General features: G+C 42.6%; 1 protein-coding gene across 1 annotated transcript in view; it reads left to right on the top strand.

The window, feature by feature from the left end:
- Positions 1-414: 414 nt before the first annotated feature.
- Positions 415-17405, top strand: part of samd11 (sterile alpha motif domain containing 11) — an 82713-nt gene continuing 65722 nt past the window's right edge. The window contains exons 1-4 of the mRNA XM_026154761.2: positions 415-507; positions 1508-1563; positions 2416-2476; positions 3330-3429. The gene's annotated coding sequence lies outside the window, so the exon portion shown is untranslated. The remainder of the gene's footprint in view (positions 508-1507; positions 1564-2415; positions 2477-3329; positions 3430-17405) is intronic.

The following is a 17405-nucleotide window of genomic DNA, read 5'->3' as shown; positions in this document are numbered from 1 at the left end:
ACCTGATTCAAGAAAGATCTAAAATATAAGAAGGTAATAGGGTAGATTAATTTTGTCAGACTTCAACAAAAGAGGTGGGCCAATTATTTGATTTCGGCCCAATTTACAGTTTTTTGGATTCTGACTAGACCTAGTTTTAAAATTGTTTTTGGATTGTGTTAGTGGACTTTTAACTTAATGAGCTAATGCTGTAAAATACTCTTTTTTTCACAATAAAAGCCTGTAGTTTGGATATTTGATTTGTAGAAGAGGTAACATTCTTGCTTATCATATATTTTCTAGTGCAAAAAGCATTAGTTGAGTTTTTAATTCAATAATTTCACCCCTAATTAAGCATACATCCCAAAAGGGTATTTTACACTGAAAGCAACCGGATGTTGTTACATTTGGTAGTAGGAAGTCAGTTGTTTTCCTGGCAGCATCCCATGACAAACAGAAACCAAAGACTGCTCCCGCTTTCTTTTATATACAGTCTCTATTTTAAACGGTTAAATAAAACAGTGACCGGTAAGTAATGATGACAGTCACGGGCATTTAACTTAAAGTTAATAATTATAATGTCCTCGTTAAAGAGACAACTAATCTAGAAAGTATAAAATAACGTTAGTTAGTTACCAAATGCAAAAATGGCTTCTAGCAATTAAATATTCGATAGCTCTTAGCTAACGCTGCTAACAGTTAGCTGTCTAAAACGCAGCTGTTTTCATGTCTTTAGTATGACACTTTTTAGTTGGGTAATCTAATGCAGCTATGGTGTTTTACCCTGTTAGTTAAACCATAAAATTATTGACATTACAACACATAAAATTAACTTTTTAATTACTAATTGATACCTTTCCTAGCAGTGCTAGCAAGCACTAGGTACACTTCAGTCAAAAGACTTTGTAAGAAGTCCTCTGAAACTCCTCTAAATGTAAAGATTGCTTAACATTTTTTCAAGATTACAAAAAACATGTCATTTAAAATAATTCTTACCACTAATGAAGAGCTTTTATCCAGTTTTGTGCTTTTAATAAATAGATAAAGTCCATACAAACACTGAAGGCTGCACACATACTCAAAGAGCTACATCCAGCTATATTGTAGATATGCTTGCAAAGGTGTGTGAGTACAAGAAAACAATTATTAGAATACAAAATGTTAAATTTGCTTGGATGAGAGGGTCCAGCAGTAGATCAGAGGAATAGGGAAGGATTTGTCTGTGTGTTTTAGTTTGGCTTAGCTGTAGGCTTGAGAGTGTGTGTATAATTGTGTACAGGGAAAGGAATTTATTGACACTGGGGGTCTGCTGTCATAAAAGGAGACAGGAAGCTACAGTTGGGGGTTGCTGATGCTTGTACCTTTAATAAAAGTTCATAATTGCCATAACTTGGAAGTAGGTTTGCAGGAGACTCTCCACATGCTTATCTGTAAATGTAAGACAACAAGAGGCCAATGGCCCAGTGGATGCAGAGTGGGGGTCTCAGTGTTTGTAATATTTTAACAGTGTTTTGTATGTTGTCTAAAGGAATTTGGTGTAGATTGGGTGAGGAGATTACTTTTATGACCAGCAGGAAGCCACAGGTACAGACACACACACCCACAGTGCTTTAACTGTTACGCACCCTCACCTACATGCACACTCATTCACGTGCTCGCACATACATGCACAAACACAGTTTTCAACACACCATGGGGGTTTTATGATGAGGTCACTTCTATAAAGCTGACTGTAACAAACAAAGGAGTGGGAGATCTGCAAAGGGACACCAGCCTTGCACGTCTTCCCTTCTAGAAGATGCATGCTTAACTGAAGATGAATAAAAGTTTTGTAAAATGGCTACTGAGTCCGGTGCCGTCTCTGGATGCCCGAGGAATAAAAAATAACCAGGGTGAAACTGATTTCGTAACAGGTGTCACACAAGCCAAGGAATATCAGATTTCTTCAGATAATACTATTTTTCAGGCATTAACAGGTGGGACAGACTAAACACTTGAAATGTGCAAATCTGATCTCTTTGCAATTAATATTCAGTGTAAAGCTGCCCTCAGTCATGAGAGCTGCACACATACCAGGATTAATCAGGGTAGATCTCACAGGTCAGTAATACTAGGTTGTAAGAGTCTTGCAGCTCAAAACCCACCTGCACAACAATGCAACAAAAGCTTTGACCTCTACAAATTATGCTGTGCTGGCATGATTTGGATAACTATTCAGATTTTTGTATAATCGCTATTTTAAGTTTTAATCTAGTTATATTTCTGACAGTCAGCAGCACTTGATTACTTCCACTCCATTTTGTGCTTGACCTAATCCAGGTCTGTATTCAGTGATGGATTAGCCATCTAGTAGCTAGAAAACATGAAAATCAACAACAACAACAAAAACCCCCATGAAATTAAAGCTATTAATCTTGTTTGGTTGTCTTCTTCTAGTATCGAGCATCAATCCAGGATTTCATGGATTTCGTATAAGAATAATACTAGTTCACATAAGGTATGCTAATATTTATTAACATCTCCCATTATGTGTTTTGTCTAATATATTTATCATTCCAAAACTACTGTAGATTCCTGTGTTTCAGTCCTCTGTAAATGTGGCCATACAAATATTGCAGTCAAAGAAAAGCTGCATATTCTTTATCTGCCTGCTGGGGGTTGAGCTGTCTGCTTGTCTCCATAAGATGGCGCAGTAGGCACATATTTTAGAGTTGGGGTCTAGTTTGTGTCTTCGTTTTAGGGTAGGGAGTAGACAGTAGGTGGTGCTGGTGATTTATTATATTGGGGGAAAATGTCTAAATGAAGGATTAATTATTAAATGTCTGAAATGTTTGTGTTAATTGATCACAAATTTTGAGTTTAAATAGTTTTCATTATCAACTTTATCACTACTACTGAACAAAACCACTTCAGAGGTGTAAATATAAGTTTAGACTTACTCTGATTTGACTTAACAGGCTTAACCTCAAACTTGGGCGCAGCCAGCACCCTAATCACCTTCAGCATTATAACTCAGACAAGAGAATTCTGAAATCTTCATACACTGAAAAAAATAAAATGTGTTAAATGTAAATAATCAAATGTACCTCAGTCACTTACCAACTGTAACAGACCTGCAATAGCTTGCTGAGGACAGCTTCAGCGTGGCCACAGAGAGAAGAACCACTATGCCCGAGGGAGGATTATAGTAATTTCAGCAAAGATTGGACTGTAGGAGAAGAGCTGGGTGGAATATGTGCATGTGTGAATTTGCATGTATATGTGCATGTGTGCATGTGTGAATATGGGAGATTGGGGTCATCGCTGACATTCATTATAATGAAGTCTTCACCCTGTCACCTCTCCCACAGTTGCTAAAAGCATCACACCCAATCTGCACTGGTTTCGTGGGAGGAAAAACCACGCAGAAGTGCATCACACATGGCCTGAGAGATAAAGGGCTGTTATAAGGTACTGTTTGACACAGACAGTAGGTGTGTTACTACAAACAGTTTTTTTTTAAACCACTTTGACATTTGATAGATGGCCCTGATTATCCCAGTGCCTGTGCATTTTACAAGAAAACTAAATGGATAATCCAGGTTTATTCTTAGTAAGCCTGATTATGTTAAGCTAGCTTGCAGTGATCCCAGGTAAGAGGGCTCAAACAGGTATTTCAGGGCTTAAAGAAAGAAACATTGTTTTAATTTTGTCTCCTTAAATGTGAATTGTAACTCTTTACTCCTTGAAAGCTTACTAGGAGAAACCACTGAAGCACTTTTTGTGAACTTGGTGCTTACTTCAGGCCTTCTTATAGAACAAAATGAGTGACGGTAGTGAGTTTGGCCTCTGCCTATGCAGCTACTGAGGTGGCAACACTCAGGAGAGGAGAGGGGATGTCGTCACATTTCATCTTTATGGGGAAAAAGGTGAAGAAGAACAAGGGGAAAGCTCAAGCTAATAGAAATGAGGTAATCGGTGTCAGATCAGCTCCCTTTTATATTTATATTACATATAGACCTGTTTTTCCATTACCACTAATTTTATCTCCCCAATTAATTAAATTAAAACAAAAAAACACAAGTGTTGATGCTAATCTTCATTTAGATCTGTCTCCTCAAGGCCTCTGAACTCTGAATGGTAATCTTGTATAAGAAATTAAGAAAGTTTGAGCCGTCGTTTTGTTGTCTTTGGCTCAGAAAATATCTGGAAATGCTTTCCATTGCTCTAGTTGTGCGCTTGAGTAGAACTAAGTTTGCTTCTTTGTTGGGGACTACTGCCAAGCTCTTCCCTCACCTCTCCTGAGTGTAATTTTATTGGATACCCACTGCTTCTCTGCCCTTTCCCAGACAACTTTGTCCATGAATTGCTTTAGACTTGAATGAGCTCAGTGTCTCCCTATACAAGACCTCACTAGCAACTAAAAAGTTTGAGTAAAAAAGTACTACAAACTTGTACTAAGTCATATAATATATATATGATGTCAACCTTCATCATATATATGAATATACTCAAAAATTAGATCTAACTCCTGGTCCTTTTTTTCCCCCTAGTAAATTGTATACAGTGCTCGTGATTGGGTATACTTTAAACCATTGCTAAAAAGAGAAATGTTGCCTTCAGCCACCCAATATTCAAATTAACACCAGCAGAATAATAAACCTGGCAATAATATTGATCTCTTGTATTCTATCTTATTGTTACAGAGGGCTATTTTCTTTTACCTCAGATTATCTGATGACTATTATTGTGTTGTAGCATTTCCCCAATTAGCCGTGTGGGGCTGAGGATAGAATGAGTAATTCCAACAAACGTATTTATTTTTGTTTATATTTTCATCTGTGGAAATATTGGGTGTTTTTGTGTGTGTGGGTGTCTGTGTATGGCTGCAGCCATACATTGCAGAGAGCACTCTTCTATGTGAGCAAGTGTGTACTTGTGTGTTGCGGGTGATGTTGACTTCCTGAGGCTGATCACCACCTTCTTTTCCAGCGTCTTGTTTTTGCCCATCTCTCCGCCTTTGTGGAAGTTGTGTGGGCACCCTCTGGATTGCCTCACCGCCGAAGCATGCCGGACCCTGTTATCCAGCTATCCATCTGTGTTATTGATTTTTTTTTTCTTTTCTTTTTTTCCCCCCTCTTTGTAGAGTTTCATCTTTCCTCCACTTTTCTGTAGAGCGATGGAGAGGGAGGGAGTGTGAGAAAGGAGGGGCGAGCGAGGGGGCAGAGCACAGATCTGAGAGGTGGGGGTGGGGAGGTGGAGGGATGGAGCGTTGGAGGAGTGGAGCAGCGGTGGGGCTTCTGAGCGTAGGGGTGTAAGAGGTTGGGGTGGGGGGCACTCAGCCTGGACTATGGATGAGCAGAGATGGGGAGAGAGAGAGAGAGAGAGAGCCTCTTGAAGTGTTGAAGCTTCTCCCTCTCTTTCTCTTTCTCTCCTCTTCGTTTCTCTCCATTCTCATGGGAGCATCCCCCCCCCTCATCCTTCTCCTTCCTCCCTCCTTCTCCAAGGCGCCTCTGGTACACACGCTCCACTTGCCACCCCCCTCCTCCTCCTTCTCTTCTTCCTCCTGCCTCTCGCTCCGTCCGCCTGCCTGCCGTCTCTCCATCCCGGGGGGCTCGGGCAGTGCTGGCGGCACAGCCGTGATTTGCAGGAGATTTGTCTAAGTGAGAAGCAATTAGTGCGCCTAAGCACCGCTAATGTATGCACGCTGGGGCCGCCCCTCCTGCTTGGCACTGCCAGGGCCAGGCCGAGCTAGGGCATGGTTTACCTTCTACATAGTCTGCACTTCTTCCTTTCATCCGGAGCTGTCATCTTGCTCCAGCCATAACCCGGTGCTTGGTGATCTATGACCATAATGTGACTTAGCAGGCCACTTAGCTGTGCTACTGTTTACCACATCACTTTATAGCAAGTATTCAGAACTATGTATTCTCCAAAAGGTGGCAGTTTAGAGTGGGGTTGTGAACCTTCTCTCTTCTAATCTTCAGCGAGGTGCATGGAAGTCACTTCTGTCCTTCATCTTCTCCCACACAAGTTTCCACTGCAGGCTCGGCGGAGGCTTCAGTAAACCTGGAAAGTTAGGTCTGTGAATGATGGTGAGTGGTAGCATAATTTGAGTGTGGTTATCCATCCACACATTAGTGTACACACTCAAATGAACACACACACACATTATAAACACTTGCACAACAAAGTGGAACAGTGGTGGGTGGTAGGATTCCCTTTGAAACCTGCGGTGTAGAAAGGCTTGTTTGCGATCGAGCATGCATGAGGGACGTTTCTGCATGGTGTGACTCTCCAGCTACTTGAAAATGAACTTTGCCCTTTTCTACATGTTCACTCTCTCTTAGTCAGACAAAAACAAGATTAAGTCTGCTCATCCTTGCGCCGGTGCTGACTGCCTTCCAAGTGGGAGCCTACATGGACTGTGGGTGGTTTTGAAGCAAAGTGCTTGTTAATTAAAGATAGGCTAATTACTGGCGCTTCTTAGCCTGGCTTTTGCGGCGCTGATAAGAGGATAATCCCGGAGAGAAAGGCGTAGATCGAAGTGGTCCCGGGTAGACCAGGCCTCCTGCTCGACTGGGCCGGAAGAAAATAAACCCCCCATCCTTCCAACCCCCTCCTGTCCTCTCTCTTTTTCTTTAAAGAGCAGGCCTTGCAACCAGAGTATAGAATATTCAAGCAAGCTGCACTTCAGCTGGAGGAAGCCTACATAAAAGGCTCAGGGACATTAACCATTGCTTGTTAGGCTGAGGGTTTCTGAGTCTCATTTTTTACATCCACAAGTTTAGCGTTGGGAAGTGTTTTAAAATGATCGACTGACTTTTATTAATTCCTGTGTGGAAATTCGTTTGTTGCCTTTTCCCCATGTGAGAAGGTCGCATTAGCTTCAGAGTTACATGGGCTACACATGGTGTGATTTACTGGCTTTCTCACAGTCACATGAGCAAGTTGGATGTCTGTAATTTGGTTGCTTGTTTGTGGTCAAATAACTATATCCATCCTCATTCCACATACATGAACACACACACACACACACAGAGTCATGTAAATAATCACATTTATAATCCGCCTCACATTCAGATGACTGAAAGGTTGCATGACCCAACTATCATTCACGTGCCTCTAACCCATATTTTGTTATGGTGAGCTAGCCATTAGCACTTGCTGGGCTGTTCCCATATGCTGGGCCTCCACAGATCTATAATTCAGAGGTGGCAGATGTCCCCATGCAATATTCATGAGTGCCGTTCCAAGCCAGGCTAGCAAGCGAGCTTGCGGTAGAACCGTCACAAGGTCCCTGAATATAGATGGTGTGTTCGATGTTGACCCGCGAGTGCACCTTTCCCGCGACTCCTTCATGCAAATGTGCCACAATGAGATTCTCATAGACGGGGTTTTAGCAAGTCACTCTCTCAGAGAACCGATAGCATCATGGGGTTTGGAAGGGACATAGGTGTTGTGGTGATGGTCTTTGGTTATGTATGAATAATTGTAGGAGTCACGAAACAGTCTTTCTTAAAGGGGCACGCCATTGCTTTTAAGTGTCATTTCAGTTGTGAAAAAGTTGTGCTGGGTTTTGACACCAGTCCCATTAAGGTGTAGAGTCAGTCAACATATCAGTATTTTCTCTTAGCTCTTGTAGTATCCACCCTATAGCTGCAGATAGTTTTGGTTTTATTCATCATGGTTTTGGAGCAACCTTTACTGAGACTTCTGATCTCACTCATTATCCAGAAAGTAATCAGATTTTCTTCAGTGTCACTTTGTTGTTGACTTGGTTCGTGTATAGAAGCAAGAGTTAGAGACCATCTAAAGATGGAAATTGAAACCCCGTTGCTTTAAAATGAATGAGTAAAAATTGAAGTTGCTTCTACAAAGGTAAAAGCAAAATCAGACGTGAACATCTTCAAATAAGACTCAGAGACACCTGCTTCTAAGTGAGAAAACGTAGCATTTTATACTTTTGTTCCTCATTTATTCTTATTGCATGTGGGAATATAAAATACAGGTGCTGAGAAGGAGGCCGCATTTTGTGTGTACGTGCATGAGCACGAAGGGTCTATGTAAATCACACCTACATACCTGAAGAGACAGCAGCGCTGTGTGCTGATATCCTCAAAGAGTGGGAGATAAAACACACAGGCACCCAAGATCACAAGCCGCCGCCAGCTCCAAGCCTGGCCGGCGCTGAACCGGCAACTCGATACCTCCTCCGGAGCCCTGCGGAGGGGGAGTGGGTGTGGGAGAGAGGCTTCCATAAAGTCTGGTCGGCCGTAACCTGAGCTCCCAGCAGACAGCCACGGTGCCTCGCAGTCAGGCACGGAGGAGTGTGTGTTCGTGTGTGTGTGGGAGAGAGTGCGTGTGTTTTGAGATGGGATGGGTGACATGCTGCCACACGCTTGTTACCACGGTTGGGATCAGGCCTGTGTGCGTTTGTAGATTACAAATACTCTTAAACCACTCTGAAATTCCTGTTTCTGTGTCAATACATCGATTTCTTTTTAAAAATGTATTCATTTTCTTACAGCGACCCCTCTTCTCTCTGAAACTGATATAGACCATGAGATGATGGGACCTTTGTCACAGAGTCACTGAGCTTTTCTTCCCTTCAGGCTTCAGGCTTTTCTCCAATATCCTCCCTCTTTACCCTCAGTGAGCTTCCAACGTGACTGTCATCCAAAAGCATCTGAGATGTCAGTGAGCAGAAAACTACCGTCGGCTGCCATCTTGCTTGCTTTTGCTGCCAGAGTGCTGCCCTTTACAGATGTGAGCTCAGTGTTTGTGGTGCAGGAGCGTATTTGAGGTGAAGGAGAAGTAGTGCTTGGGGTGGGGGGAATAGAATGTGCTTGTCTCTGGGCTGGCAGAGGGACAGGAGCCTCTTGTGCTGTAGCGGTGGGTGAGGAGGTTAACTGAGCCACAGCAGAGCCAAGATGCTGCCTGGGATATTGACAGGTTGGAACCTGAGGGCTCCTGCAGGATAGGAACACACTGCCAGAGGCTTGGTTACCACCACTGCCTGCCTGCCTCGGAGGGAAGGAGGGGTGTTAGGAGAGTGGGCTAAAAGGAGGAGCAGGAGGAGGATAATTTGGAAAGTGTAGATATAAGACAAGAGTCTGAGATTTCTTCCTTCTACATGGATACAAAAAATTGGATTATAAGAAGGGCATGACTGGAGTGATATTTTTGCAGTCATTATTGTATTGATGAGAATTTTGCGTTTGTAGAGTAAAAAATCCCAAAAGCAAACGCTAAACTGCATGTAAAACCATTAAATTGATGTTCCTTTAAGGGCTTAATGATTCATACAGGCAAAAGCCCTCATTTGTTACTTTTCAATTACATTTCAATTGGAATAATATGAATTTTAATACATCGTTTTGTGAATCAATAGCACAACCAGATCACATCTCTGCTGAAGTAGCACTATTTTTTTGAATACTCGCCAAGTCCCAGAGATTGGAAAACAGAGTAAAATCTGTATTAAAGATTTGTTGTGGTTCCACCATCTTTGCGTAGCTCCGCTTTGCTGCTTTCACTCGGTAAGGAGCTGAGTTTATGGTCTGTGTGGTTCAGGGTCATTTGCCATGGTAACAGTGGACCAGGTCAGAAGGTGATTGGCTTAGCTGAGAAGGGTGCTGGCGGCTGTTTGTTGATTCTCTGATAGGGGTGACCTACCCCTGACCTCCACACAAATCAATACTGCCTCCTTAAACTTTCATTTGTCCTCATTTGGTCATGCTCACCCGCGCTTGGGAGCAATTAAAGTGTGTCTTTTTAAATCTAGAAAAAGCACGGCTTTACCGCAAACCGAATTTAGATGGAGACATCTTTATGCACTATTATTCATATATTGAAAGTTGCAATGTTACTGTACTCTTAAGAAGCTCTAAGAAAATATTGGTTTGCTTAGATTTGCTGTATGTCCGGGTTTTTACGTCTGTAGCGTAATCTAAAATAGAAATGGAAACTGGCCTGGCTCTTTTTTTTTTTTTTTTAAGAGTAGGCGAACAGAAGGTTAGTAAATTTCCAGTCACATGGTGATTTCACAGAATGATTTTGTGTTCTGTTTATAGAGAATTTGCGTGGTACAGGGAGTCCCTCCAACGCAGGAAAGCCTTTGAGAAGCTCCTTCCTGTTTCTTTACCTCCTCTTCATTGCACTTTTGTTTCTTTCTCTCCTCTCACCCCCTCATTCTCACTTTCACCACCCGTAATCCCCGGTGTAGCCCACGAGGTTACAATGTTCCTCTGCATGGCAGCAGGGCTGTGTGGGCTCCTTGTTGTTTTTGTTTTTTTTCTTTTGTTTTTTGTTTTTTTCTTTTTTGCACATCTCACATGTATTTCTCCATTCTGGGTTCACCCTTTTCCACTCCCCCACAAAGGGAATCACCTCACTGGAAGGCGTTTTTGTTAATTATGTGGGCAGTTACACTGAAACATTATAGTCATACACAGAGTGAGTGACATAACATGGTGTCATGACAGGTCAAAAATACAATCTGTGCCTCTGAGCTTGTTTGTGACCGTGTGTCAGACTCAAAGCTTCGATACTTTATTGCTGCATCAGTGTAACTGGCAGGAAATTGCCTCGGTTCAGCTTAAGGTACGAAACATAAACAGCATTAGATGTTTGCTTTACAGTGACGCACGCACAACTACTGCTGAGCAAATTCTCACTGCGGATTGGTTTCAAGAAAGTATTACTATGAGTTTCATATTGGGAACAAAAGGCTAAATAATTTCTTTTGTAAAGTCACTGTCCTGTTCTTCTAGCTCTTACTTCCATCATATTCGTGGTTTTAATATAGAACTGGCTGCTATTATTCATAGAAAAAGATACAGTGTTAAGTTTCATGAGATGAGTAATGTTTGCTTGTTATATAAATGTGTGATGGCATCAAAACATTTATTTGGAAATGCCACAGATTATTAATGTAACTCTGGCTATGATGTCATTACCCCTTCGTTTCTGTAACAGACGGTCTGAAGCCAGAGTACAGCCTCAAGCACTCTTGGCTCGTTTGAACATAGAGTAGACGTATGCGTCTGTGTGTGACCTACAGTGTATCATCTCAAGAGAGTTTTGCTGTCATGCTTGTTGGGAGGGGTGTGTGCGTCGTGGCCGTGGCTGCGTGGAGCAGCAGCAGCACAGGAAACGCGTCAAAGCACTGAGAGCTAACTGGAACCAGATGTTTGAGGCTACCGACCGGGGGATTCTTGCTGTGGAACAAGAGCGTCAGCGGGGGAAGTTCACTTCCCCTTCACTGCCTCGCTATCTTCTCTGTCTTGTATCTGAAGCTTTTCTTTTGTAGTCGTTTCCTTATTTATCAAAATTGCTCTGTGTTTCTGCAGTTTGTGGTTGAAACGGCTAAAAGAGCGTAAGAGATGAGCAAGATGACCAAGAAATTGACTTTCTGAGTACCCCACATATCGAGGGCAGTCACGTCTTCCAAAATTATGTGTAAACCTAAAATGAGAAGGTTCAAAGAGGATAGAAACTAGGGTTTGCATCAACAGATACTTAATTTATTCACATATTTGCATTTGAGCTACAGTATGTTGCAGTTATTGGGTTTGAACTGTAGATATCGCACAACTCTACTGATGCAGCCCAGTGCACTTTACTCGTTTTCTTTATACTGCCCTGCCTTATAGTAGTGGAAGATAGAGCTGCCCTGCTCTCTATGCCTGGGAGCATTGCCTGCTCTCCTCTGTTTCAGACTTGCAAACATACGGTCCACCTGTGCATTTAACCACACATCCATAAAAACTGAGAAATATAAACTTTTTATTTACTCGAGTATAACAATCATACATGGTACTCAATGATGACCAGTGCACTGCTGGTGCTTTAAGAGCACGACTCCAGCTTCTTTCCTGGTGTTGGTGGATTCCCTGATCCAGGCCACTGGATAAAAATGACAAACCAAATACACCCAAACACTGTCCTGTGGTGACAAGTGTTTGGTAATATTAACTGCCTATTGATAGAAGCCATAGCAATAACAGGCAAGATGCTGAAGCAGTCATAGAAGATAAGGTAAGATGACTCTATCAGTTTTTGGTCAGAGTGATTTTCTTTGTTGGTCGCAGGTGATTGGGCCCAGCCTGAAGGTCCCATAGCTGTGGTGCAGCTTTCGGGTGGCTGTTAGTCTTATCATCACACACGTGCGCCTGCACACAAACACACGCACGCACGCACACACACACACACACATATACTCTCAGCGTCCCCTCTGACCCCGGCCGTTTCCTGCCCTTGGCTGATCTATTGGCTGATGCCTGCCCTGTGACTGTAGAGGAAAAAGAGGAGGAGAGAAAGTGGCGCTTGTGGCCTGTCCCGGCGAATCGATATCCGTCTCGTATCCGTGAGCTGTGCCTGACCCCTGGCCGACCTTGCTCAGCATTGGCAGTTGGAGTTCGTGGTTTTTTCTTTTTCTTTTTTTTCGGTGGGGTCTGAAAATGCGGGAGGCACATTGACTTTTACCCCGTCGCTAATAAAGGTCTGGGGCTGCAGAAGAGTGTGAAAAGTCCTGAATTAAATGTGCTGGCCCGACGAGGCAGCAACGACGTGTCTGAAAAACACTGAAATAACAGGAAATATTTGGTGTGGCTGCTGTTAATTTCACATTTGGTCAGCTTTTTATATTTTTATATGACCTTTCTTTAACTAGGAAATCCCTGCATTGTTAAAAGTAACATCCTAGGGATTAGTGAGATGTGATTATTACATGGAGACAATGAATAATATCTCATTTTCATGCATGACGTGGATGTTAAGGCTAGCCAATGAATCGTCCTTACCTCCATGCCATGGTCTCAAGAATAAAAGAAAAAATGTAGTAAAAAGTTTTCAGTTTTTATTTAAAATTTTATGTGGATGACTCTGTGGTGCTCCTGGCTGAGATACTAAAAGCCTCTCGGATTGTGCGATTGTGTGTGTGCGTACGTGTGCATGCCTATATGTGCAAGACCCACACAAAACTTGTCTTGACGTTAGTTTGCTCGTTGGACTCAGCCTTGCGTGCTGTTGGTGTGTGCTGATAGAGGCTCCAGCTCCCGGGCTAAGCGGGGCTGTGGGTGCTAGCCGCCGTCGGCACTAATTGAACCCTGCCGCTAAGGTAAGGGGGGGAGGAGGCTGTCAGTGAGAGAGAGAGAAAGAGAGAGCGTGAAAAGAAAAAAGAAGGAAGAAAAAAAATAGCGAGGGCGAAGTGCCCCTGGGGGGTTGGGTCCCTGCCTGCCTGCCTGCCTGCCTGGCTGCCTTTCGTTCTCCAGCTCCTTCCCCCCTCCCCGTCTAAATAGCCGTGCCGGCGCTCCAGGGCTTCCTGTGCCTTATCTGCTGATAATTGGGCACTGGAGCTCCACAGCTCGCTTATGAAATATAGATTCCTGACGGAGGGGAAGGATTGGGGGGTAGAGGAGGAGGTAAGGTGGTGGAGAGAGTGTGCAGGCAGAGAAAAGCCCCTGGACGTATCAGAGAGTGTGGAGCCTTGTGGGCTCCGCTGTGTTGCTCTGGCTCATTTAGCAAACACAGCCCCAATAGTTAGGGCGAAGGCCTCTGTGCTGAGCAGCCCACACTGTCACAGACAATTGAAAGACAATGCTTTGTTCCTATTGTTCGTTGCACCCGCAGGGTTCAAAGAGCTATAAATTGCGGGGGTGAATTACTTTTTCTTTTTTTCTTTTTTTGGTGTGTGTAGTTTGTCGCGGAGCATGTGAAATCTTCTAAGCAATTTCAAACGTGTTGCAGAGAATTGGCCGATACGTAGCGCAGTGCTTGGTGTTTCACTGAATGTCTGCTGGAAATGGTTTGAATGAGTAGCCTGCCCAACTGCAGTTGCCATTTAACCATGTCCTGATGAGGGTATGTTATGAAACGCTATGTGTGCGAATGGGAAAGGATGTTATTTTCCTGCAGTGTAATCGGGATGCCATCTGCAGTCTCATGGGGGAATGTTATTAGATCACAACATGGAGATCAAATCCCAGAGAGAGAGAAAGGAGGGAATACTCTGCTGGGTGCTCGGCACAACATCCCATTTATCCAAGGCTGGTTTTGCTTTAGGCTTTGAGCAAGGTTGTTCATTTGGGGTTTCATTTTCTATGTGTTATCTAATCTTTTTTTTTTTTTTGGTGAAATATTTTGCTACCTCAATAGAAAAACAAAATTTCTTCTAGTAAAAAGGCATTTTAATGTGGCAGATGAGGTGAGTAGTAGTGTTTTTTACATTTCATTAGTGTAGTGGTTAACACATTAGCCTAACATGTGAAAAATCCCTAGTTTCAGATTGATAGGAAGCACAAATGCCTGGGAGGGTTGCGTCAGAAAGAACATCCAGCATAAAAGTCTGCCAAATCAAATGTGGGGATCCAGCTACTGTGACAACTCTTTGTGAATATGCTGAAAGCCGCTTGGTTGTGAACTTCCAGAAATGTCCAGAAAAGGCTCATGAATACACGATCCCTGTGGAGATCTTTAAGCAACAGCACAACACTGGTGTCTTCGCTCTATGTTGTTATTTATCTTCAGGTTCATTTAAAAGACACTCACACGCTGGCAGGTGTATGTTTGTCCCACTTACATGATGTGCAGTTGGATTAATAAATAAAGGACTACATGCCCTTTTCGGGTAGTGGACTGGAGTTTGGGATTTAAACATTTTCTGCATGAGTTTTGCGGCTTTGTAGCCAAATACAAGCTTTATAACAACAAATACATGAAGTTTTCTTGTACTCAGAGGGCAGTGACACGGACATTTTTTTAAAACAAGTTCTATACCACTGTGAATGTGAATGTATTATTATTTTAAAAACATCCTCACTTCTGAACTGTGGCCCAGAGGCGGAGAACCCAGTACGCTGAGTTAAGGCCTCCATCATCACATTGACCAAAGTTACCATGGGAACCAACACAGTGACTCACCTGTTACATGTTTTAGTCCCAAATCACCTTTATTTACGGGACACAAATATCCGCGCTGGGTTATGCATCGATCTTGGCACGGACATGCCCCGCTCCTTGTTCATTTCCCTTAGACCACTGGGGCCCTATTGGTCAATAGTAAATGCAACTCCCTACACTATGGGCCAGACAAATTCATTTCAATTACAATTAGCATGGAGGCCCAGCGGCTGATTTATAGCCTTGTTTTCCTTCCCGTGCATTCCCTCGCGCATTAATCACCCCCCCACGCTGGCCCATGTGATCCTCACTTCATCTACCTGCCAAGGCAGCCGCCTTGCCGTGCATTCCTGGATCTCTTTCCCTCCTCTTTCCATCTTGATCTCTTGTCCTCCTTTGCTCTGACTGCAGGGAGCAGTAGTTGTCCTTAACTTTCACCTGACAAACCAAAGAGCGAACCAACGCTTAACTTAGACCCAGGATTTCTGATTGGCGATCATTTATCATGCGCTATGGTTGTAAGGCAAAAGCAATTTAAAGTTGTGGTCTCCCCCATATTTAAAAAATATAAAATTACAACAGAACACCAAAAAGAGTGTGGTGTACAGTACTATGCAAAAGACTTGAACCTCATTTCTTTATATTTTGCTAGCAAAATGGGAAATGCGTGGAACGATTAAATTGAAATATGCAAACATACATATAAAAAGGTTTTTTTGGGTTTTTTTTTACAATTCTAACAAGCTTGAAAGTAAATATTTTAATATTTGGCATGACCACGTTTAACCTTGAACATAACTCTCTTAGATGAGCTTTCTTGTAATTTCTTTAATAGTTAAAGCATAATTCTCTAGGCTTGTTAAAGGAAATCCAAAGCTCTTCTTGAATTTTGGCTGTCTGCAGAGGATCCCCAAGTGCTTTAATAAGTAATGTAGGGGGCCAATCTGTGACTGATAGGAAAATAAACAATAACATACTGTCCAGGTAAGTTTTTACTACATTGGCGGTGTGTTTAAGATCATTGTAATGCTGAAGTTGTTTCTAATCAGATGCTTTCTGCATGGTATCGCATGGTGGATCAAAAACTAATAGTACTTTTCTGTGTTTATAATTCCATCACTTTTGATAAGATTCCTACACCACTGTCTGAAATGCAGCCACAAACCATGACAGGGTCTGCGCCGTGTTTTATAGATGGCTGTAGACACTCACCGTTGTACGTCTCTCCGGACTTCCTTGCATAACAATGACTAATTTGAAACCAAAATTTTAAATTTGGAGTCATCACTCCATAAGAGCTTTTGTCACCAACTTCAAGCCCAGTTCTTGTGTAATTTTTCATACTTCAATCTTTTCTCCCAGTTTCCCTTTCTTAAGAATTGCTTCTTGGCATGAACCATGCCAACACTGGTTCATCCCTTGAGTTAGGGGCCTTTTTATGCTTGAATAATACAAGGGTCAGTTTTAGGTGGCTTAACAAACAGCAACCACAAAAACATTCCCCTGAGAATGGCTAGGTAGAAGAACTGGACTGAAAATGAGTAAAAATGCCGCTAATGCCCAAATAAGTACTTTGGAGGATGTTCAGAAAGCCTAGAGAACAGTCACTTAAGATAATTTTACATAATTATAAAATATTATTAATAACAATTTGAAAGTCTGGCTTCTTGGTACCGTATTATAGAAAAATAAAGGGGTGTCTCAAGACTTTATATAATTAGAAAAACTTGCATTTGAACTCCTAAGAACGCACAATATTTAAAAATCTCCAAACATGCAAGCAGGATACACACCCAGCTAGATCAAATCCTAGGTATTTACCCAACCTGTGCTTAGGATGAACATGCCTATTACATATTTATGGCATTCCAGTACTTCCTGCAGGCCAGAATCCAGGTTTGGAAGTTATCTGTCTTGACTGTGAAATGACGTGATAACCACAAAGCTCTCTCATCCTTCACTTGGCCATTTGGTTACCATCAGGCTGGGATTAAAAGGCCTGTTTTGAATAGTCTGGAAACTGTTTGGGACAGAGCAGCATTTCTCCAGCCTTTTTGTGCTGTGTGGAGGCTGAGTCATCCTTGCACAGACGTTTCCACTGGGATAATGTACCAATTCTTGGTGGCCATGCTCAGTCTTGTTTATACTGCACTGTCCGTGGCCCTGCGGATCTGGGCTCAGCTCGCTTGCTCCTAACCTGCGTCGCCTTCTCGCCTCCTAACTCTATGACATTGTACCTCATATGTTTGTGTGGGTCAGATTGGGGGTAGTGCTAGTGACCAAAGCTGTGGTTCCTCTGTGGAAAGCCAGTGGACTCAAAGTGCCAATAAAAACAGAAGATGGTATGCTGTTCTGGGCAGACTAAACATCTGCTAGGACAACATCCTGTGTTGAGCTTCTGTGAAAGGTGGGTGGTGTTGTTTGAATTTACGTGTACCTAGATAAAAATGGCTTCCACCTTCTCCAACAAAGTGGAAGTAAATGGAAAAACCCCCACAAAAACCCCTCTGGATATTTGTTATGTTCGATTCTGTTCTTTGGTC

Source organism: Astatotilapia calliptera, chromosome 20, assembly GCF_964374335.1.
Source record: "Astatotilapia calliptera chromosome 20, fAstCal68.1, whole genome shotgun sequence".
Lineage (NCBI taxonomy): Eukaryota > Metazoa > Chordata > Actinopteri > Cichliformes > Cichlidae > Astatotilapia > Astatotilapia calliptera.
Note: the sequence above shows the minus strand (reverse complement) of the source record. Positions and strands in the feature narration are given on the sequence as shown.